Source organism: Aulonocara stuartgranti, assembly GCF_965226115.1.
Source record: "Aulonocara stuartgranti genome assembly, chromosome: 6".
Classification (NCBI taxonomy): Eukaryota; Metazoa; Chordata; class Actinopteri; order Cichliformes; family Cichlidae; genus Aulonocara; species Aulonocara stuartgranti.
The window spans coordinates 11,945,700-11,967,832 of NC_138944.1; the positions used below are offsets into that span (position 1 = coordinate 11,945,700).

Consider the following 22,133-nt stretch of genomic DNA (forward strand, 5'->3'; position numbering starts at 1 on the left):
CAGTTCTTGAACTTTCAGGGAGAGTCTTTGTTGGAAATCACAAAAGGCTGGGCATATCTGACATGGATAATGATATAATGATGTTCAACCCAGCCCTACAGCATAGCGGGGCAGAGCTTACTACAATCCTCTTCCTTTGGTGGAACTGTGTATTGATTTTTAAGGTGCTTGAATAGGTTTTGAAGTTGAGTAAAAAGACATTGTTGTAGTAGGTAAGAGATGCATTTTTTTTTCCTCCCTGTGGTGGCTGCACTGTCTTTCGGCATGGACAGATTTGTGATGACCATGTTTAACAGTATTAATCAAAGTGGTCTTTCCAAGGACTTGACACGCTGATTTATGGCTCTGAGCTGTTTTAATTATAATCAGAATGGGTGTCTCCCTGATGAATAACAGCTGTCTCTTCTGTGACTCATAAGTCCTGACAGCAGCCAGAGGAGTTGGTTGTTTTACTTTGTGTTTGTGCCTGTGCCTGATTGTGCATGTGCTCTATTTGAATTGTTTCACAGCCAAGTTTGATATGATTCGATAACCTCTGTTTCTGTTTTTTCTTTCTTTCTTTTTGGCTAGTTTTGCTCAGATGGAAGAACGGGGGTCTGGCCTGGTCTGGTCTGGCAGCTGTAAATGATCAGATTTATGGATGTCTGTTTGTGTGCCATGGTTTTGTGGTGCAGATCTCTGGTTTAGAGCCACATGATGGGTCTTGTAATCATCAGTCACATCCCAATGAAACGCAGGCTGGGAGTATGCGGCCACATCTTGACCGCATGCACAAATGCACATAGGAAATACAAATTGGCTGCCATCAATTTCTTCATTATTTTGCTCGTATAGATACAAAAGCAGATATTTCGCTAAGCATATAATGCATAGTCACAAACTGACACAAGTTCTGCTTTCAGCACTGGTGGCCTGTGGGGCTTTTGTAGTGCAACAAACAACCGCTTTGTGCTTTGCAAGGATGGGAAAGTAGGAGCGCACTGACGCGCACTTAAAAACACAAACACACATTCGTACACGAGCACGCTCGCACACTGTGGAAGTGTCAAAGGCAGGGTGCAGTTCTGTCGTGCACAATAGGCTGTTTCATTACAGCCCCCTCATGACACTAGAGCAGAAAATGGACTTGCAGTAAAGGGCAGATGAGGAGTCGGGAGTGTTACAGCTCAGCGCTCTGAGGTTGACATGACCTGACAGTGGTCAGGTCCATATCGGATAGATGGCTTCACTGACCTGACAGTCGATTGTAAATGGAAAAATGCATCATAAAATACTTTTTGTGTGTGTGTGTGTGTCTTGATTAATAGGTTCGATAAACAGATGCATGAGCACTCCTCTTGACCTTTCTTGACTGGTAGCTTCAATCTTTTGTAAAATCATGTCAATTCCAGTGCTTCTAAATTGGGGGCTCTCAATGTTTTGAAGCCTGTATAGCCACCAGTGTGTTTCAATAGTAAATAGTTTTTTAATCATTAGTTTAGTGGCTGTTGCTTTTCTACTTGTACAGCTGTATTTGTCAGTGTAATTGAGGGTCATTCTGCTGTGATTTCTAGAACAGAAGTAATATAAGAGAATGCTCCATTGGTCTGCTTCTGTGGTGCTTTTGTGTACCATGAAGCGTGGGTGGATGAAATGTATAGTACTGCATGTGGTCTTTGTTATGCTGCTGGACTTAGAAGATCTAGTACCAGGGGTTTCTATTTCTTTGCCCTAGTTCTGTTTTTGAAGTGGATTTGGTAAACAGTGAGATACTTTACGTCTCTCTCATCTGAAACTTTTTGTTGTATTCTTTGCACTGAACAAAGAGCAAATCACCAAGCTGACTCTTAAATGTTAGAATTTTTTGTTTTTACAGGGTACAAAAGTAGAGAATTACATTACTACAACTGGCCATAAAAGTACATCTTCCAAAGATTGTGTTTTTGTTTGTTTTTTTACAAGCCGGTCTATCCAATAGGCTCAAATTTAGAGGGTAGTGATAGCCACAATTACATTGTCCACAACAGAGCCATACTCTTAAGTCATCATCAGTGTTGGTCAAGTTACTTGAAAAAAGTAATCAGTAACTAATTACTGATCATACATAAAACATCTGAAAGTGTTCAATCCAGTTTTTTTTGTTTGTTTGTTTTTTCCAATAGCTCATCCGAAATTAATTTACAATGTGGGACAGATTTTAAAATAAAATAAAATAAGAGGTTGTTTTTATTGAATATTTTTGTTACTGAATCTGGCAGCTGGCAGTGGAAATGTGCCGTGGAGTGGGTGTTGTAAGTAACAATGTTTGGCAGTGATTTGTGTTTGTCTGAATCTCTCCCTTCGTGTCGCCGTTTAAGTCAGACTTGAAGGCTGGGCCTCTCGGTCCTTTCAGTTATGGCTGAGATCTGCTTCATGTCAAAACTGCTCCCTCTGGACCGCACTGGGAGATGGAATTAAATTGTAATATTTTCCAGCATAATTACATTTTGTGGGTGTTTTTGCTATAGCTCACATTTTTTTGACAACATGTTAAAGTAATTTAACATGTTGCGTAATTTCTTCGCATGGTAGTAGTATGTGTTTAACCGAGCTGGTCTGTTAACAGCATAGCTTTAGTGCTATTCTAAGAAGTCGATTAAACTGAGGGTCACGCTGTGGAGTTCAAGCCCCCGTCAAAATATATCTTTTGACCGTAATATGCACCTCCTGACCTTGTGCCAGACGCGGACTCATTAGTGAGTCACCATGTGTCACATGATGTTGCAGTCAACCCAGGAAACTAAACGGAGCCCCCCTCCCCCACATAGACCAAGAGTCTCCACACCTCATTCAGGGGGAGAAGGTCGTCTCAGGACACGGTTCATCTGAGTCTGTGAACAAACAAGGAAAAAAATACATCTGGGTGATTAATAAAGCCTGGGGCCTATTTGTCAGGTTTAATTACAACCGTTATAAGACAAAAGTAATATTTTACTAATGAATAATTTATTAGGAGATTATTTTATGTTACGCGATTATGCTGCTGACACTTGTATCAGCCCTTTCTATGCTTCATTTTCTTGCCTGTGAAAACAGTCATAAACACACATTATTTTCCACTGTAGATGGCAGCTTTCTGCATTAATTACCCGAGTCGTTTCACAACACACGCCTCATATTTTGCTACGGCAAACACAATAAATCCCTGTAATAGTCACTGCTTTGCTTTTTCTCAGCCATGCTTTATTTCTAATGTTGGACACAAGCCAGTAGACCACTGCAGACTCTGCAGGTGAATCCTTGCACTTCCTTTGGGTATTTCAAGGGATTTAAGCTTGCGTCAGCACTTGCGTTGCTTTGGTATCCTCTTGGGTTTGCAGGGAGTAGAATGGGTTCATTTACTCAAGTTAAATTCTGGGGAGAGAGGTTCACTTCTTTTTCCTTCTCTCTTTTTCTAGGCGTTTAATCTGATTTATATCCATACTTTGCATTCTTTTCAAATGAGTACATTCTTATTACATTCAAAGAATTTCTTTGTGATGCTTTAGTTATGCCAGTAGTTTGCACAGCCCTTGGCCAAAACTGTGTTGTTTTCGATGAGGAAATGCTGCATGCTAGTCACATGTAGCAGTGGAAAGAACTGCTGATCATATCCAAGAATCATTTATTGTGGCTCAAGATGGAACAAATGGCAAATATGGCATTCCAGTGCAATGTCAGCAGTGTTCTCAAATGCAAAATAGTGGTCCAGATTAGAGAGGATGAAAAATCCTGAGAGTAAAAGCTTAAGAATACTGGCGGTGGACCTTTTTGATTTTGATGTTGGCAGGAAAAAATGGTGCCTATTTACTTCGATACCATCAGCAGGTTTGTGACAAAATTGTTAGTAGGAGGAGAGTACTGTCTGTTTCCTCTTTCTCTGCTTATCAAACAGTTGCTGTTAATGAGCTTCACATGTACTGTGACAAAGTGAGCTATACTTTGTTTCTCCCTTTTCCTTTAAATGTAGATGGAGCCCTTAAAATGTGTCTCATCTATGCTCAGTCAGTGAGGACATTCATGTAAACGCGCATAGCTGTCTGGTGGTCGAGTCTGCAGTTCTGAGCTGAGGAATATTATGTGCTAAATCAAGATTAATGGAGTGATACTGACAGCCAAGCAATGTAGCGTAGGTCAGTTTATATGCACAGATGACAGGTGTGCAAACACAGATACACACCAGCCTAGATTTACACCTTTATTGCCATGTTAGAGCCGTTCATGCTCCCGCTGTGTTGTTTATTTTGGTGCGGGTATGTCCAGTGAGAAGGTTGTGGTGATGGATGTGTGGCTTATTGTGAGAAACATGTAGTTTTAACAAATACATGTATGAGGCGTTCATTGCAGAGAAATGAATGCTGAAGATGTTGCTGCCACATGAACCAGTTTAAACACACTACTCCTTAAAAATAGTTTCCAGTGTGGGGATTCACTGCTTTCAGCCACGAGCGATTGATCCGCTCGTCCGAGGCAGTTTGACAAACGTAAAACCACACTCACCGCACAGACCAGCAGAGCAAGCAGGGAATCCCTGCCACAGAGACTGGCAGCTGCATATACAGTAGCTTGCTGGGGCTGTTTCTCCCATAAATCCCATACTCTTTGCTCGAATAATTGATTTCAAATTGATTTATAGGCTCAACTGGCTCATTTGCTTCTTGTGCTGGTATGGACTTGTATTTTTGTTTCCTATAATTATTGCCTCCTTGGTTTGCCAGCAATAAGGCCAATGTTTTACCCTCCAAATGGAAGCATTTTCCACAGAAGCACCAATTAAATATTCATTTGGATTTGTTTGTTTCTCTGACAAACCATAAATTAGACACCCCAACAATTTCCTATACATGATGGAAGTTGGAATGTTACACGAGGCCCATTTTAGCATTGCTGTGCAGTCCTTAGAATACGTCTCATGCATGATGCTTTTCCACATCTTAATAATGAAAATCTTGAAAGGGGACCGATTATGCGTTTCCTGATTTTATGTCATATGATCACTTTTAACCATTTAAGTGCAAATAATCCCCATGACCCCAAAACTCAGGTTTTAGACTGCCTTAAGTGCACTTTATGATGTGACTGAGCAGCTTTCACAAATATGGCCAACGTGGCTCGCCAACCGGCCAGTCAAACTTTCTGAGGAGTAACCATTTAAGAGGAAGTTAAATGGATACTATTATACTTCTATTAACTCATTGCTGTAGGCGCGTGACGTCAAACTCTTCTAAAACCATATCATATCCTAAAGTGCACATCCTTAGAAATGTATCTACACGTTGCAGTCATTGCCACCTGCGCAGGTATTAATGTTTTGCAATGGAATCTTCAACTTGTATAGTCTACTTTGTCGACTCTGTATGGATTAACCATAGAAGTACAACTGAAACAATAAAGTGAGGAGATAAATGTTTTTGATAAAGAACAGTTCAGTGTTTTGAACTGTCAATCATGCAAAGCTAAAATAATTGCGATGAAAAGGAGCATAATGGTTCCGTTTTAAAGATCTGTTGTGTGCAGTACACGGGAATGCAAGTGCTCAGTGCAACAGGTTCTTCACAGTCACGGAAGTCAGGATAGTGTGAAGGTTAAGATGAGTCCTCATTTGCATGGATAACTCTGCCAGGGTGAAGTCAGAACATGAGCGGTGCGGGCGCAGTACTTGTTGTTGTTGTTGTTGTTGTTGTTGTTGTTAACATCTCTCTCTGTCTGTGTTCGTCATCATTAAATATTAAGGCTTTTACTTGCTATCCAACTATTCATTTAAAAGCCAAGGACCGATTTGGCGCACATCATTGTATTTCTAAACTAAAAAGCCATTTCTAAATGGCAGCTCCTCCCTCCTTTCTTTATATGATCAAACGCTCCTCCAAACTCTTTTGTGTCAAAGGAGATTCCTCACATGAGGAGGCAGTTGAGCTGCTATCAAGTGCTGAATGTCATCAGGAGGATTAATGATTAATGAGGAGGGAGGGACTGTGTAGTGCAGGAAGGGGGAAGATTTGGCAACACTGGAAGTATAGGAGAGTCATTTGTGAATTAAAAAATAAATACAAATTGGTGTTTTAATAAGTTTCAAGGAAGTTAAATGGGGACTGGGAGGAGGAAAAATAGAAGGAGCGAGCTTAATTTATTGCACAACCATCTAAAGTATCCGTCTTATGCATTACTCACTTTGTTATCAAGTTCCAGTCTATACAAATGTTTGAAAGAAGGAATGGCTAAAAAAAACACCTTTTGGAGGTCTTGGACCTTTTTCACAAAAGATCTCTGAAGCACCCCTGGGGGCGAATGACCCTGTCATCTCACCCCTCCCCCCCTTCCATATTCAACCCCTCCGTCACTATCAGCCTCCTGCTGAATTCACAGAGCCCCCTTCTCTCTTCATGCTGGCCAGTCCTCTGCAGCTCCTGCAGCAGATGCGTCGTATTTTCTGCCAGATGTACCAGAGTGCGTCCTGCTTAAGTAGGGAAGAAGGAGCAACTCCAGGAAGGGGGGGAAAGATGCTGTAGGAGGAGCGTGAAAGAAAGCGGGCAGACGACGCAAAATTTTACACTGCATTCGGCTTCAATGGGAGAGGCGTGTTAGAGAGAGGGAGAGCAGTAGCGGCAGCATACTCGCTGTAGCGCAGGTGGATCGCAGCTGTCTGAAGAGAAAGATTTGGCGGCAGCAGGTTTGTACTGAAGATTCTCCACAACTGTAGTTTTTTATTCCGTGTTTTGTGCACATCTTTGTATTTTCTGTGACTGAATGGATGCTGTGTTCCCCTTCGTATCACTGCTGTCCCTTCATGTTTCTGCTCTGCAGTTCTGTCATTCCCTAGAGCTGACCGCAGCAAAGGAAAGTGTGCGCATCAGTGGTAAACTCATGTTTTTGTTTCATTTTTTTCTTTTTAAGGCATGCACTGTCCTTCTTGGTATCTTGTTCACAAAAGTTCATTACACATTAGGAAGTTTACGAGGGATTCAGAGACTTGTCTGGCATGCTAAATGAAATAGCAGAGGCCCGATTCCCTCCTTTCAAACTGGGAGTTCTTTTACTGCGGAGAAGAATAGAGCTGGGAGCTTTGAATGCACCCGAGATGGCTTTCTGTGTGCTTAAGAGAGGTGCCGCCCTCTCAAGTGTCAGCATGCTTATGGGAAGGTGGTAGGGGGTAGGTTCATGTGCTTGTAGTTTGTAGAGGGGGCTGGGATTTTTGCATCTGGGCTGTATTGATAAGGCGTGAGTTATTACCTTGGTCTCTTACATAATATGAAATTTTAGTTTAAGGTTAAGGATTAAAAAAGTTGCTTTATTTTCTTGTGGTTCCTTTTTCCCTTGAGGGGAAGGAGTGATACAGTCAAGTGCTCTCGTGAATCTCTTTTCATAGATATCAGTTTACTGTCGACTGAACGGCGATAAGGAGCCATTAGGAGCAGCTTGTTTCTATTTCGGACTGTTTTTCCGGGTATTCCTATGAAAGGCCCCCTTTCATGGTTGGATAAATGACTGACTGACTGGGAAAACCGGTGGTTTTGTTGCGCTTTGCTCACTTTCTTTTTTTGTCTTTTTTTTTTTTGTCTTCCCTGAAATTTCTGCTTACATTTGCTTCACTTCATTAGATTTATATAGCTTTAGGCATTTTCCATGATCAAGGCATTGCCTTTTATGCCTCGAGGTTATGGATCATTTCTACTTGTTTTCTCTTTCTTCTCAAGAACTGAATCACAGAAATCTGTACACCATTTCAGATCAACAGTCTCTGATTTCAACACAACAGATTTTTTTTTTTTTTTTTTTTTTGCTCAAATGCTCTGCAGCTTATCCAAGAGCTCTCACGCTGTTTGTGAAGGAAATTTGGGGCCAAGTTGAGTCATGTTTGTGCTGCAGTTCTTTTTGAGCTATGCTAAGATCTCAAGCTACCCATCAGTGCAACAAAGTGTATGCAAATTTAAACGTAGATGTGCATAGGTTACAAAGCTTAGAACTGACCTGCGTTTTTTCTGACTTGCTGTCACATTTGTCTTTCAGTGCTGAAGTAATAAAGTCTCTGATTCACATCAGGAACACACCTGCCTCTGTAGTGTTACTGCATACAGCCACTGAGCTCACAGACTGTACGTTTCTTCACTAATCTCTTCCTGTTGTCTTCAGTGTGGTGCACATTGCTTACATAATAGTGAGCAAATAGTCCTCACAGGTTTGTCTTTGTTGGCTGCCTCACCTTTATCGTCCAGGCTGAACGAAAAATACTGTAATCCACACTAGGTGCAGTAGTGCGCACTGCACACAACCTCAACAGACTGTTTGTTTTTGAAAATCATACATTTGGGGTTTCAAATGCTCTAATGCTTGATAATGGCCAAGCATGTCAAATCTTGCTTCTGTCTTGGATAAAAAAAATTTTAAATTATTGAAATTGGTATTCATCCTCTCATTGAGCCTTAAACCAACATCAAAATATTTTCAAACTTTGACTTAAAATCTGGTGAGTTCTTGACGAGGAGGCTGAATGTGCACATACAAAGCACTGCTAGCTGCAGCTTTATATGCTGTTACTGTTGCTTTGTGGAGGTTTAACAGGAGCAGAAAAATGTTCTGCTTTGAGATTCAGTTCTGCTGCAGAGGAGATTATTAGGTGTGTACACATTGTACTTGCTGCCATGGCGATGGCCTTGGTGCTCCAATGAATCCTGAAATGTCCAATCAGATATTTGTGCAGAGTTCGTCTGCAGAAAAAGCAATAAAAAAGGACCCTTGCTGCAGGCTTTGTTTGGTCTCCTCTGAGGTTTCTTATTGTTTCAGAAATGACTTTGTGTGCTGGGCCCTTGAAGAAAATGTTGGTGCTTCAGGCCAAATGATTTGCGGTCCTTCTGGCCTTGATTTCCTCTCCCGAGGCATTTTTTTTTTTTTAAACAAATATATATATATTTTTTTGTATTCACATGAACTTGACACCACATGCCTGCTCTCAGGTCAAGGTTTTGAGATATAACTTACATCTGACTTATTGTGCTTTGACCATGTAGTTCAACAACGTCCCAGAAAACTATCCAAGAAAATTTATCTCCCAATGCTGAGGCTGAGGGGGTGAACACGTACTGTTAGCGAGTATTTTTCTGGTCTCTCAATCAACCTCAGCGACCTCACTGGCTCTATTCCTTATGCTCTCTGTAGTGTGTGCGTGTGCATGTGCGTGTTAGGTAAATAGCTTGGGTATTATTCCCACAATTATGTCATACAACATGGTTTCCAGCTGTCTATGTCAGCTGAACTTAATTTTGCCTTCAAGAAATTCATCCTCAACCACAGTCCATGTGTTTGTGTTGTTTTTTGTTGGGGGTGATTTTGTGCATGTGTGCCCGGTCTGTGTTTTGTTCATTTTTATTTATTTATTTATTTATTTATTTATTTTTAAATCTTTGCCTTAACTGTTTATATGAAAGTACACACTGAAGGTCTGTGGAGTGTCACCTGTTGGCTTGCTCCATAAAGAAAATCAGATTGTGAGTAATGAAAGCGCTGAAGCTTTTTGGTCTTTTTGGAGATCATGATTAGGGTCTGATTGAATACTGCGTTCCAGCTCTAAATTAAGTGCTTTGGGCTGGGTCCCATAGACGGGCAAACACAGCTGAAAAAATGGCTGCACACATTTCAGCTTGAATGCAGGTGCTCATGTAGTTTTAAAGCAAAATCATCTTTGAACCAGAAAAGTAAATGTGAAATTATTATTTTTTGTTTACAGTGGAGAGCATTTAGGCAGCACTGAGGTCTTTCAAGCATTACATTTACATAAACAAGGCTTCCAAATCCTCAATTTCCCCCCAGGCTTGAATTTTGATCTGTTGGATTTTGTTTTCATGGGACTGACATTTTAGTCATTTCTCTCACATCTTCATTCATGTTGCAAGCTTGTTACTCAATCAGATTGCAATAAACGCTCCCAAAGAGAAAGATTGATGCCGTGTGGTTTGCTGGTTTGCTGCTGCTGTTATTGTTGGAGTCATGCATGAAAGACGTCCACAGCAGAAAACTGCAGCACTCCAGCCTCTGAGTAATCCCTTGGATAATGACATCAGTTAAGTACCATAAATTGGTTGATCTTTGCCCAGCAGTGGCTGGACCCCACTAACCCAGGCTCCCATTTTACCCTGGCCACAGTGAGCTGAGTCTTGTGGGGTGAAACCAATAACGATTTAGGTTCTCCCAACAATTTTTTTTTTTTTTTTTTTTTTTACAGATTGTGCTAGTGAGGTCAAAGTTCATGGGAAGGGTTTCTGAAATTGTCTTCACCAAGCAGCTGCATCCCTTGGCAGGTTAATATTAGATCTCATAGTTAAGGAGTCATGTGTTACAGGGAACTGGAACTTCTGTAGTTCAGTACTTTATAGTTGAGCCTTTGTTGAATCCTTACGACTTTTAAAAGTTTAATGAGCTACATTATTGTGTTTATATGTTCTGGGTAGTATTTATGTTAGCCAAAGAAATGCGAGGACAGAATGCAAAGCTGTAGCTCTCATGTGCCCGGGTTATACTTTCAGTTCTGAGTCAACCTGTAGAATATCTATTTCACAAACTGACCTATTGAGGACTGGCATCCTATTACAGTACCACACTCAAATTCAGTGAGCTCTTTAGAATGACCCCCTTTTTTCAAATGTTTGTAAAAGCAGACTGCATCCCCGTTGCCACAGGTAAATTTGCTCTTCCTCATTTGACTGAACCTCCCACCTGTTTGTGCTTTGATTTCAACCACATTCACTCTGTGCTTGGTGCCAAAGTACCTCACAGATGTACAAAGCAGAGTGCTCCTTGTGTTTCCCTGCACAGCTTGTGTGGCCTAACACTGTATGTTGTCTTTGTCTTGTGAACCTGATCCCAAGTGCAAGTATTGCAGCACCATCCACAGCCGTCTGGACCCACTTAAGCACTGGACAACACAGAAGTTTAGAGGCTATTGAAAGAACATGGAAGAGCATAAAATACATTAAATACTGGAAGACACTGACCTTTTCATCTTTTGGAGATGCTGTGCATCACAACATTTTTCCTTTTTGTGCTCCGTTACCACTTTTGACGTCAGTTGGCTAATTTTGGCTTGTGTCATTAACCTTAAGATATCCCTACTTTTTTAAAAAAAAATTTTTTTTTTATGAACGCTACTACCCTTTTGACCTGACATGCCTGATGATTGGTGTTAGTAATGCTGATCTTTAATAAAACAGGAGGCTACCACTTGGTTTAAAACCAAAGCCTTTTTTTCTTCTTTTTTTTCCTGTGGAAAAAGTCAACTGGTTGAAAGGAACTTCATTAACTTTTTATAGTAATGTTTTATGCCTTACTGACTATCACCATAATTGTTTACAAATGCCAGGTAATAAGTACTCATTTTCCAATACAGAATCTCACCCAGAATAAAATCTCTTTACAAATTTGTCTTTGAAGCTCTGAGAACAAAGTGTGAATTTCACAGGAAAGGAAAGAGTGCTTTTTGACAGGTAATTGGCTTTCTACATGTGGTGTTTGTCCTAGGATTTACAGCTGAGTGTAATGTGATGTGTGGCAGGTTGAGGAATTAGAAAAGATGGAGTGGAGTCCAAGAAGAATGATTTATAGATAAAATGGTAGCAAACAACCAGCACAAATTCATGAATAAATTTGCATCATATCCTAAGGATATGATGTACAGGACCCACTGGACCAATAACTTGGACAGGACTCCAAAGCTCCCCACCATAAAACTGGTGGACTAATTGTTGAATACTGGTTGTTTTTACTCTGAGCATTCAAGGCGCTTTACACAACTTGCCTCATTCACACCCATTCAAACAAGCACTTTTTCTACTTGGGGTTAGTATCTCGCCCAAGGATGCAGACTGAAGCAGCCAGGGATCAAACCGCCAACCTTCCAATTAGCAGATGAACTGCTCTGCCACACACCTCACTAGAGTAGGGGACTGAAGACTTGCACATTAAGTTAATTGGTCATTCTAATGGTGCATACAAAATTAAGCTGGGAGTCAGAATTTGAGTTTCCAGTCGGAATTTTCAAATGAAATGCCTCTTCAATATGGGAAGTCAGAGCAACGTTGATGTGTGTGTGTGTGCATGCGCGTTGTCTGTGTTAGATCTGCAACAGATTGGCAGCCTGTCCAAGGTGTACCCCGTCTCTTGTCACATGACAACTGAGTTAGACTTTAGCCTAGCCACGGCGCTAATTTGGATAGGCAGAAGAAAAATAATGGATGGATGAGTTCTCTGTCCTGGTAGATTGGCTCAGGACTCCCAGGTTCCTTATTAAATCCTTTTTCACTCTTTTCTTTCTGACCCTTTTTCCAACTTCTCTGCTTCTTAACTACAGTCTAGAAGTCATTTATAAAGTCAGGATGGGGTTTCTCCTGTCCAAAAGTGGATATATGAGTAGAGCACAGAGGGTAGAGACTAAAGTTTGATGTCCCACGCCTCCCATCAAGGGGATTGCGTCAGAGTGGAGCTAAAGAGCTCCGTGCTGGAACCAGCTGTGGGTTGATGTTTGGCTATAACCAAACTTGGTACACAGTCTCTGCCTTGGTAACGAACATCTGGTTCCAGCACTTTTTAACAGTGCGTGCACCAAAGTAAAATAAGTGATAGTTCAATGATGTTGGTGTACTGACACTACACTTGTTTCCCGTCCTTAGTGAATCCTGTCAGTCTTACCTCAGCTGTTAGTTTCTTTCCTCTTATTCATTTAGTTTGTTGTAAATTAAGATTGGGAGATTACTGTGTTATACTGTCATTGTGCTTATTCATACTCACTTCACCCAAATTATTAGAGGCTCTGCTTCTACGCTTTGTCAGTTCATGTGGGTTGTGGCCCAGGAGCTAGTGTCTGCTGTCAACCAATTGCAAGGTTAGTGGTTTGGTTTTCTGGGAAGGTGCTAAACCTCAATACATCCATGTGAGTAAGTGAATGTTAGGGTAAAAATCCTTAGGCATATATAATGGCATGTCTTGTAGTAAGAAAGTTGAGTAGAAAAGCACTATGTTTGCCATGTTTTAAAGTTTGCATATGTCGATATTTTTCAAACCAAAAGAAGTCCACTTGTTTCGGGGATATCAGAAAAAGGTTCAAGTGTTTGTGTAGTTATTTGAAACAAATGCAACACTTTTATACATGCTAAACAATAAGGAATCGGCAGTCCTCTTAAAAGTGAAAACATTGAGGCATAAAGGTCCAACATTACAAGCCTGGGGGAGTTTTGTGGGTCCACACCCCAAAGACTACTAGATTTGAAGACTTAAAGTTAGAGAAGTTGGAGAACACATCCCAGATTCCTTGTGCGTGAGAGAGGATGGAGTCCTGAGAGGGAAAGGGGGGAAGAAACCAAATGTGCATGTGTGATTTTCCTGAATTTATGAAAGTATCAATTACATGGGTCAAGGGTTACAAACTTGGAGATGAAACAAGTAGAAGTGCAGATTAAGAAGTGGGGTGGGAAGTTGAACAAGTTAGATGGGCAGGAAAAAAAAGGCCATTTTGGCACGCATAGAGGGAGAAATTAGTGAGTGAGTTGGGAGCGTGGGTAGGTGGGAGGAGATGTTATGAATCTCCCCTTCTATTGTCATTTCCTCTGCAGCTGGTCCCGGGTTGAGAGGGAAAGAAAAATATAACTGAAATCTAAACAGCGGTCCTGCCAGTGGGCTGGGTGTTCCCTGCTGCCGACACATCTGTAATAAAACACATTGTCTGATTTCGTAATGCTGTGTTAATAAAGGTGTAGAACAGGTCTGACAAGCTAAAGATGCACACATGTAACACAAAATCTGAATAATGAATAATCCGTTGTGCAAGGGAGAATAAATCCTTTTTAATAGATTAAAACCTTCCGATTTGAGTTCTTGTGGGAAATGAAATTGATAGTCTAGAGTTTCCTTATTTTGTGGAGTTGTTTCATGTATGTACTCACAATTTTTGTGCTTCTCACTGTTTTAAGTAAGTCTCAAGATTTAGTCTGGGAAGACAATTTGCTCAGATTTATTGCTCAGCCCCAGCCCTTGAAAGAGACCTCCATAGCCCCTTGTCTTCTCTCAGGTCAGGTCTGTGCAGCTCAGCCTGACAGTCTATGGTCGTGGCCCCTTTAAAATATAGCCATTAGGGATTTTATTATCGGTCATTTAGCCTGTGGTGGTCTTTCACAGAAACGGTTCTATACAAATCATAGTTGACTGTCTGTAACAAAGGGATCACAGAGCTGAATGAATGGATCAATTTAAACATGGCATTTGTTGAGAAACGGCTAAATGGCTATGATAACAAATCCTTTCAGTTCTGATTTTATTTGTTTGGTCGAACTTTTTACACATTGCTTGGCCTATTTTTGTTTTTTTGTGCTGGTGTGAAAAATTAAAAACAAGCAGGATTTATATCTCTTCCTCTACAGCTATCCTTTAATTCTTCATACAACAGTTTCTGTCATGTTTTGTGATTACAAGTGTGCTTATCACCATAAAACTTTGAGAAGACACCAACAATAAATGCGTGCCTTTATTTCACTTTGACTTTTTAAAGACTCTCAAAAGAGTCGTCTATTTTGTGCACCAATGTTTGAGGCAGAGGAATGTAGCTGCCAGAAGCTGTTGATCACTGGGAGACACATAGAGGTGCTCTCTGCAATATTCCTGTAAGCCAAATGTTGAGCCAACCATTTTAGCACAGTAACATAATTTCGGGATGCTTATATAAGTAGGACTGCTGCTTGTGCTGCACTAAAAAGTTCTAACACTGAGCAATACACCAGGGCATTTAATATCCCCTTCACCGTTTTGATGCAGTACTTTGTTTATGTTTGTAGGGCATTCGTAAAATGCCACACAAACTCACATTTGCAGCTTTTTTTGTTCGACACTGTATACTTTTAGCTCACGGATTTGTCCTTTACAACATCCCAGACTGGTTTCTTTCAAAGCTTCTTAGTGCTTCAAAGGATACTACTTGGCTCGGCCTCACAAAGCTCGTCATCAGTGCCGCTAAACTAGCTCGTTCAGAGTCCGCCGCTTCCCTCTCACGCTCCATGGAGTTTGGCAGGTAAAATGGCCAGAGTTATGGAAGTCATTAAAATTCCTTGGGAACATGTGGACCCTTGTTTATTTTTCCGTCCAGGCGGGAGGGTGGAGGGCTGCCAAGATGCTGCACTGTCTATCTCTCAACAAGAAAGTGTGTGAGAGAAGAATGACCTGGTGGAAGATGAAGGAGATGAAAGAGGGGTTAAAGAAGAAGAGGAGGAGGAGGAGGACACACAGGTGGTGGGACTGAGGGGAAGGATGGAGAGCAAAAGTTATCTAAAGAGAGAAATGCAGGCGGGACAGTGAGAGAGAGAGAGAGAGAGAGAGAGAGGAGGGGGCACAGTCCGACAGCCTGTACTGGACGCCAAAGAAAAAGTTTAACAAATGAACGCCGAGGTTTCAGTGAGCTGAACAGGATGAGGATTAGAGACGGATGGATTCGCACACAGGCTGCAGGCAGAAAAGCTGAGACAAAGAGGGATGTAGAAATCAAAGTAAAGTTAGAATCTACCAAACAGACACACAGGGGAAAAAATGTGTTTTTCTGTCTCCACTATATATGAATTACGTGTACGACCTTGATAAATCCTTTCATTGAGTGTGTGTGTGTTATCAGGGTGGGAGGACAACTTGATGAGTAAATATGTACATCAGCACATTATCCACTCTGCTAATTCTTTTACAACCCAAACTAAACTGTTAATGCTCACAAAACTCAGCTCAGTGTAGGAATAACAGGAATAACCAGACGTTGCTCCCTTTTAATGAACCCAAAGTATCATGGGATCAAATGGGAAGCATCATACCTCAAATTACTGTAACTTTTACTATTTGTGTCAATCAAATGTGGTCCAGCTGCGCCCACAAGGCTTTTTTTTTTTTTTTTCATCCATCCATCCATCCATCCATCCATCTTCATCCGCTTTATTCGAGGCAGGGTCGCGGGGGCAGCAGCCTAAGCAAAGATGCCCAGACCTCCCTCTCCCCAGCCACCTCCTCCAGCTTATCTGGGGGAACACAAAGGTGTTCCCAGGCCAGCCGAGAGATATAATCTCTCCAGCATGTCCTGGGTCTGCCCCGGGGCCTCCTCCCGGTGGGACATGCCCGGAACACCTCACCCAGGAGGCGCCCAGGGGGCATCCTTGTCAGATGCCCGAACCACCTCAGCTGGCTCCTCTCGATGTGGAGGAGCAGCGGCTCTACTCTGAGCCCCTCCCGGATGGCCGAACTTCTCACCCTATCTCTAAGGGAGAGGCCAGCCACCCTTCGGAGGAAATCCATTTCTGCCGCTTGTATCCACGATCTCGTTCTTTCGGTCACTACCCACAGCTCGTGGCCATAGGTGAGGGTAGGGACGTAGATTGACCGGTAAATTGAGAGCTTCGCTTTTACACTCAGCTCCCTCTTCACCACGACGGACCGGTGCAGCGTCTGCATTACTGCAGCCGCAGCACCATTCAGTCTGTCGATCTTCGGCTCCCTTCTCCCATCACTCGTGAACAAGACCCCAAGATACTTGAACTCCTCCACTTGGGGCAGGATCTCGTCCCCGACCCGGAGTGGGGACTCCACCCTTTTCCGGCTGAGAACCATGGCCTCAGATTTGGAGGTGCTGATCCTAATTCCCGCTGCTTCACACTCTGCTGCAAACCGTTCCAGTGCGAGCTGGAGGCCTTCACCCGATGAAGCCAACAGAAACACATCATCCGCGAAAAGCAGAGATGAGATTCTGAGGCCACTGAAGTCCTGTCCATAAAAATTATGAACAGAATCGGTGACAAAGGGCAGCCCTGGCGGAGCCCATCACCCACCGGGAACGAGTCCGACTTATTGCCGGCAATGCGAACCAAGCTCCTGCAACGGTTGTACAGGGATCGAATGGCCCGCAGCAATTCCTTCCTTTTTTTTTTTTTTTTTTTTTTTTTTTTTTAAATAAAAATATTCTTATTTATGTTTTAGCTTACCTTCTGTTTTTTATCTATATGTATGTATCTATACCAGGGGTGGGCAATCTCAGTCCACGAGGGCCGGTGTCCCTGCAGGTTTTAGATCTCACCTTGGGTCAACACACCTGAATCACATGATTAGTTCGTTATCAGGCCTCTGGAGAACTTCAGGACATGTTGAGGAGCTAATTTAGCCATTTAAATCAGCTGTGTTGGTTCGAGGACACATCTAAAACCTACAGGGACACCAGCCCTCGTGGACTGAGATTGCCCACCCCTGATCTATACACATACACAGAAATGGTTATAAAAGCTTGTCAAAAGCAGATGACCAGACCATCAGATCATTTCTCCCTTCAAATCCTAGACTTGTCATTCCACACCATTGTCTTCTGTTAAAGCCATAAAACATTGTGGGTTGTTAATAAGAGACCTCTGATGGTGTCTCCTTTTCTGTGACCGGTGAGTTTCTCTGTGTGCAATACCCGGTCAGACTTATATCGCCCACTTACCAGTCATAAATCTTCTCTGCCTTCATTTTAAATGTGGAAAAATCCTTTCATGCTCGTGTTTAAACACCAGATCCGGGAGGGACCTGCTGTGCTGGTGGGTGTTTTCTGTGATTGGTTAAGCAGAGAGGAAAGATTGAAAGGGATCTTGGTGCAAAGTGTTGCTCAAGGGTAACTGGCATTGCGTTGAGATTAAAAGAGAGACGACCCGTCTGTATGTTCCATCAGACACCTTGTAAATGGAGTCAAGTCACTGCCGCATTAGCAATACTTGTCTTTTTCTGGTCCGGAGGTGCTACTTAGATTACTGTCTGGTGTTACAGTGGTTGATTGTTGGGGATATTCCTGTATCCAGTTGTTAATAAACGGTGATGATGTTTAAGGAGTTTGAGGGACACCACATGGGAAGAAGGGTATCTGCTAGTCTCAGGGGATAAAGAAAAAGAAGGGAGTTGTGGAATTTTTCAGTGCATAGCTGTGGTAATACCCTGTGCAGCTGAAAAATGTATCAGTGATTTTTATCACTGCCAATACTCCCCTGATCACAGGCCAGGAGACTGAGAGTGCAGCAGCAGGCAGTCAGTGAGGTCACTCTCCATCTCCAGTTGTCTTTTTTTCCCCACCTAACGCAGGAAAGAAAGTGTCTACCTTCCTGCATTTGTTCATTTTTAACTGGAACTGACACAGCAATGTGGACCCTGGGGGTGATCCATGCATTTACCTGCCTCACCGACAAATTGGTGGCTAATTAAGTCGTAACATGAGAACCTGTACCCCCTTTTTACTTAAATCTCCTTTTCCAGAAAGCACTGGCCTTTGACATAGATCCAGGTCTGGAATTACATGTCTGTAATGCCAGTTTAAATTATTATGTGGCATGTCTGTAAAGCTGACATCACATCTAGACATTGGTTCAGCTGCACTCCGATATAGTAAAGACATGAATTAGATTAAAGTTGACTCCTTTACAATTTACCGAGGTTGCACTGAGCATGGGGATCATTCAGAAAATGTAAATAAATGTAATGATTTGTGGATAAATAATTATCCATACGTGACGATGCTTTAATCATCAGGTATTTCATGAATTCATTCATGTTGAAGTAATGATCTTAGTTATATTTTAATATTGTTTTTTGTTTTTTTAAGTCAGTGTCTCTGTGAAGCCTGAGACTTCAAGCTGGGACTTGAACCACTAACCAGTGAGTAACCTTGTCAAGCCATGTCAAGGCTATTCCATTGGGATTTCATTTAGCTATGAAGGGTAGCTATTTGAAACTGGTATTTATGCCTTTCCCAGTGTTTTGAGCTTTTACTATTCTGTAATGCTGTTCACATATGGTTGCTGGTACTTACAGCCTTTCATAAAATTATTTTGTCAAACAAAGTGACTCTTAAAATATTGGTCAGAGTTCTTTCGGGGCAACATCTAATATCTCTTAGGGAAACTGTTAAGTCTAATTGTTGAATGTTGCCATTGTGTTTCTTAAATTTGTACAGTCTTAGTTCAAGCAGTAGGATCAAAGCCAGAAACTGTGGCGCAAATTTCCAAGACAAGTGAGCTGAGCCGACTGAAGTTGATGCTGATGCACAGTGACACCCTGTAGTTCCTGGTAACCATTAGCCCGCAGCAGTTTTTCGTGAATTAATGTCTCAGTAGTCTTTATCCTAGTAGGGAAATAATCAGACATTTAAGTCTCAAGGTTGAAAAGATAATCCCTCATGTTTTACTACCTGAGGAGACTGCGGAGCGCACACATTCCCAGATCTCTGATGTTGAACTTCTACAACTGTGCCATCAGCAGCGTTCTGACGTATGGATTTCTAGTGTGGTTCCCCAGCTGCACCAAGGCCGATCAGCAAGCACTCCAGCGGGTGGTGAAAGAAGCTGGCAGAATTATTGGAACAAGTCTGCCAGAGATCAGTAATATCTTCCCCACTCGCTGTCTGAGGAGGGTGCACAGTATCCTGCGGGACCAACATCACCCTGCGCGCCACCTTTTCCATCTGCTGCCCTCAGGGAGAAGGTACAGGTCTATACAGGCCAGAACATCCAGACTGGCCAACAGCCTGTATCCACAGGCTGTGAGGCTCCTGAACTCTCTGCCCCCCTCTCACGGACAATAACCATATCCAACTTCTTAATAGCAATGAACTGGTCTGCATTGGTGCATCATATCTTTATTCTCTTCCCCCTCCTGCCCCCCCCCCCCCTCTTTCTTAAATAGATAACTATCATATCTGATATCATATCTCACAGTACAATAATATTGAATGGGTTGCATTGTTGTATTTTGTCATGTTTCTCAGGTCTTTGTCTGAATTTCTACGAACATTATTGCTAAGGATTGTCTTATTGCATTGGAGTCACACTGGGTTAAATATGTACACTTGGGTTTTAAGGGGTATTTATTATTTTCTTCTTCTTTTGGGTTGTATGGAAGCCCCAAACGCAATTTCATTGTTCTTGACAATGACAATAAATAAATAAATACTAAATACTAAATACTTTATGATCCACCATCAGTTGTGTAATCCTTCCACCGCCTGCTTTTCTCTTGTTCTGCCATGCACACATCTACAGCGGCTTTAAGATGGCTGTCATTAGGTCCAATGGAATGCTCCCTATCTTTGTCAAGTTGACACTGACACGTGTGGTAGTGTTGCAGGCATGCTGCGAGTTGACAGCATCTAAAAATCCTTATTTCAAGATGTGAAGCAGCCAAAAAAAAAGAGGGAGAATTAAAAACACACACACACACTCTTACTATACTAGAAGTATTTTGCCTTCTTGTTGAAATTTCCATCAAAGCTTCCAACTACTACAGCATTGAACTAGTAAGAAGGTCTTAAGTTCAGTTCCACCATCAGGCCGGGTTTTTCTGTGTGGAGTTTGCTTGTTCTCCCCGTGTTTGCATGGGTTCTCTCTGGGTACTCTGGCTTCCTCCCACAGTCCACAGTGACCTGTCTATCTGACCTGTCCTCTCGCTCTAAGACAGCTGGGATGGACCCTCAATTGGATAAGTGGAAGAGAATGGTTGGATATCCCTTATTTCACAGACAAATATCTGTAATATCACCCATAAATGGAGATCTTTATCTTATACCAGGCATTGCTGCAACCCTTCAGTTCATCTAGCATCTGAAACAAGCCATTTTTTGATTGCTTGAGCTGCCTTAGAAAGTTTGAACAGTGTGTGTGTGTTGTTCTTCTGTACTCAAACAGACCTGTGCATCTGGGACAGAGAGACAGCTCATTTTACTTGGTGGTGCTCCATATAGCCCACTTTGATCCCGAGTGCAACAGTTTTAAAGTAACCTTTCTGTCAGTGTAAACACATTTAACTAATCGTGTCATCGCTGAGATATTTTGCTGTTGGAAAAAGTGCAATTTTTCAACAGCATGTCTCTTTTTTTTGCATAACAAAGAATCACTGCTGTTGTATATGAAAGAAGAGTGTTGGTAGGACTCTAAAGTTAAAAATCCAAAATCTATGCCCTCTGTGACATTCATCATGTTAGTCCAGTGGGCCGGATTGGAGTCTCTGCTGGGCCAATTTTAGCCCCCGGGCCTTATGTTTGACACTCCTCATCTAGAATGACCATATTGGGTATATCTGGTTTATCTGTCTATTCTCTTCAACTTATCAGGGTTGTGGGGGGCTGGAGCCTATCCCAACTACCACAGAGCAAAAGGCAGAATAGACGCTGGATGGGTCTTCAGTTTGTCGCAGGGCTCTATATATATCTGTGTAGAGTTCAGAGTAGTCTGAAGCTTACGCTTTATGCTAAAATCTATTACATGTGTGATGGCTTTATTGTGTGAAACTTATGAGCTTCCACCATTATAATACAACGCATTTAATGTTCTGGGCCATTTTAACAGTTCGTGGAACCACAAGGTTTGCATTTGGCAAAGCGGCCACTGCAGTAGAAGCTTAAGTGCTGGGGTTCCTTCAGACCGAACAGTATTTCCCATTACACCCCCTTCACAAAAAAAATCTTCTAAATCAAAAACATTCACCCACCACTATACGTGAAAAGTGAAAGAGAAATTACTTGTGGAAACTGTGAGAGAACTTGTAGGTTTCCCAAATGTACTTGAAATGGTTTGTTTGAAGTCGGGGTGTGTGTGTGTGTGTGTGTGTGTGTGTGTGTGTGTGTGTGTGTGTGTGTGTGTGTCTGTTCACGCTTGCTCCAAAGTTTTCCTTCCTGATTGCATCACTAGGTCTCGGTCTCCGTGGTGACTGTGAGTCATGTAGGACACTGGTTGTCCGGAACAATTGGATCCTAAAACAATATAAGGCTTTTCTTTCAGCATCCTTTATGCTCATTCTGACGGGAAAGGATGGTAGCTCGTGTGTGAACTGGTATATAATTGGAAGCGTGAAGGGCGTGTGAGGAAACAGCTGGACCTACTTGTGCAAACACAGAGTAACGCTCATCCACATCCATAAAGCTGAAAATGACTGAGATCGTTACATGTGAGCTCATGTGTTTCTGCAGAAAAAAGTCCCTTGAAATTTCACCAAGTTAAATGAAGAATGTAGCTAAAATTGGATTAATATCCACTTTTTGAAATTCAGTTCGTTAACCCTCTCGAGGCAGGCGTTGCCGATTTGCAACAATTAAAAACTAACAACCTGATTACCCCACATAC

At 42.0% G+C, this 22,133-nt stretch overlaps 1 protein-coding gene across 6 annotated transcripts in view; it reads left to right on the forward strand.

Annotated features, from left to right (window-relative positions):
* add3a (adducin 3 (gamma) a) overlaps nt 1-22,133 on the forward strand; it is a 105,689-nt gene that overhangs the window by 24,835 nt on the left and 58,721 nt on the right. For 2 of the 6 annotated variants that reach the window (XM_082536856.1, XM_082536864.1), the window contains exon 1: nt 6,416-6,667. The exons of 3 other annotated variants lie outside the window; for them this stretch is intronic. The gene's annotated coding sequence lies outside the window, so the exon portion shown is untranslated. Of the gene's footprint in view, nt 1-6,414; nt 6,668-6,801; nt 6,854-22,133 lie in introns of those variants that run through there. One more of the 6 variants, XM_082536857.1, reaches the window with a different exon arrangement.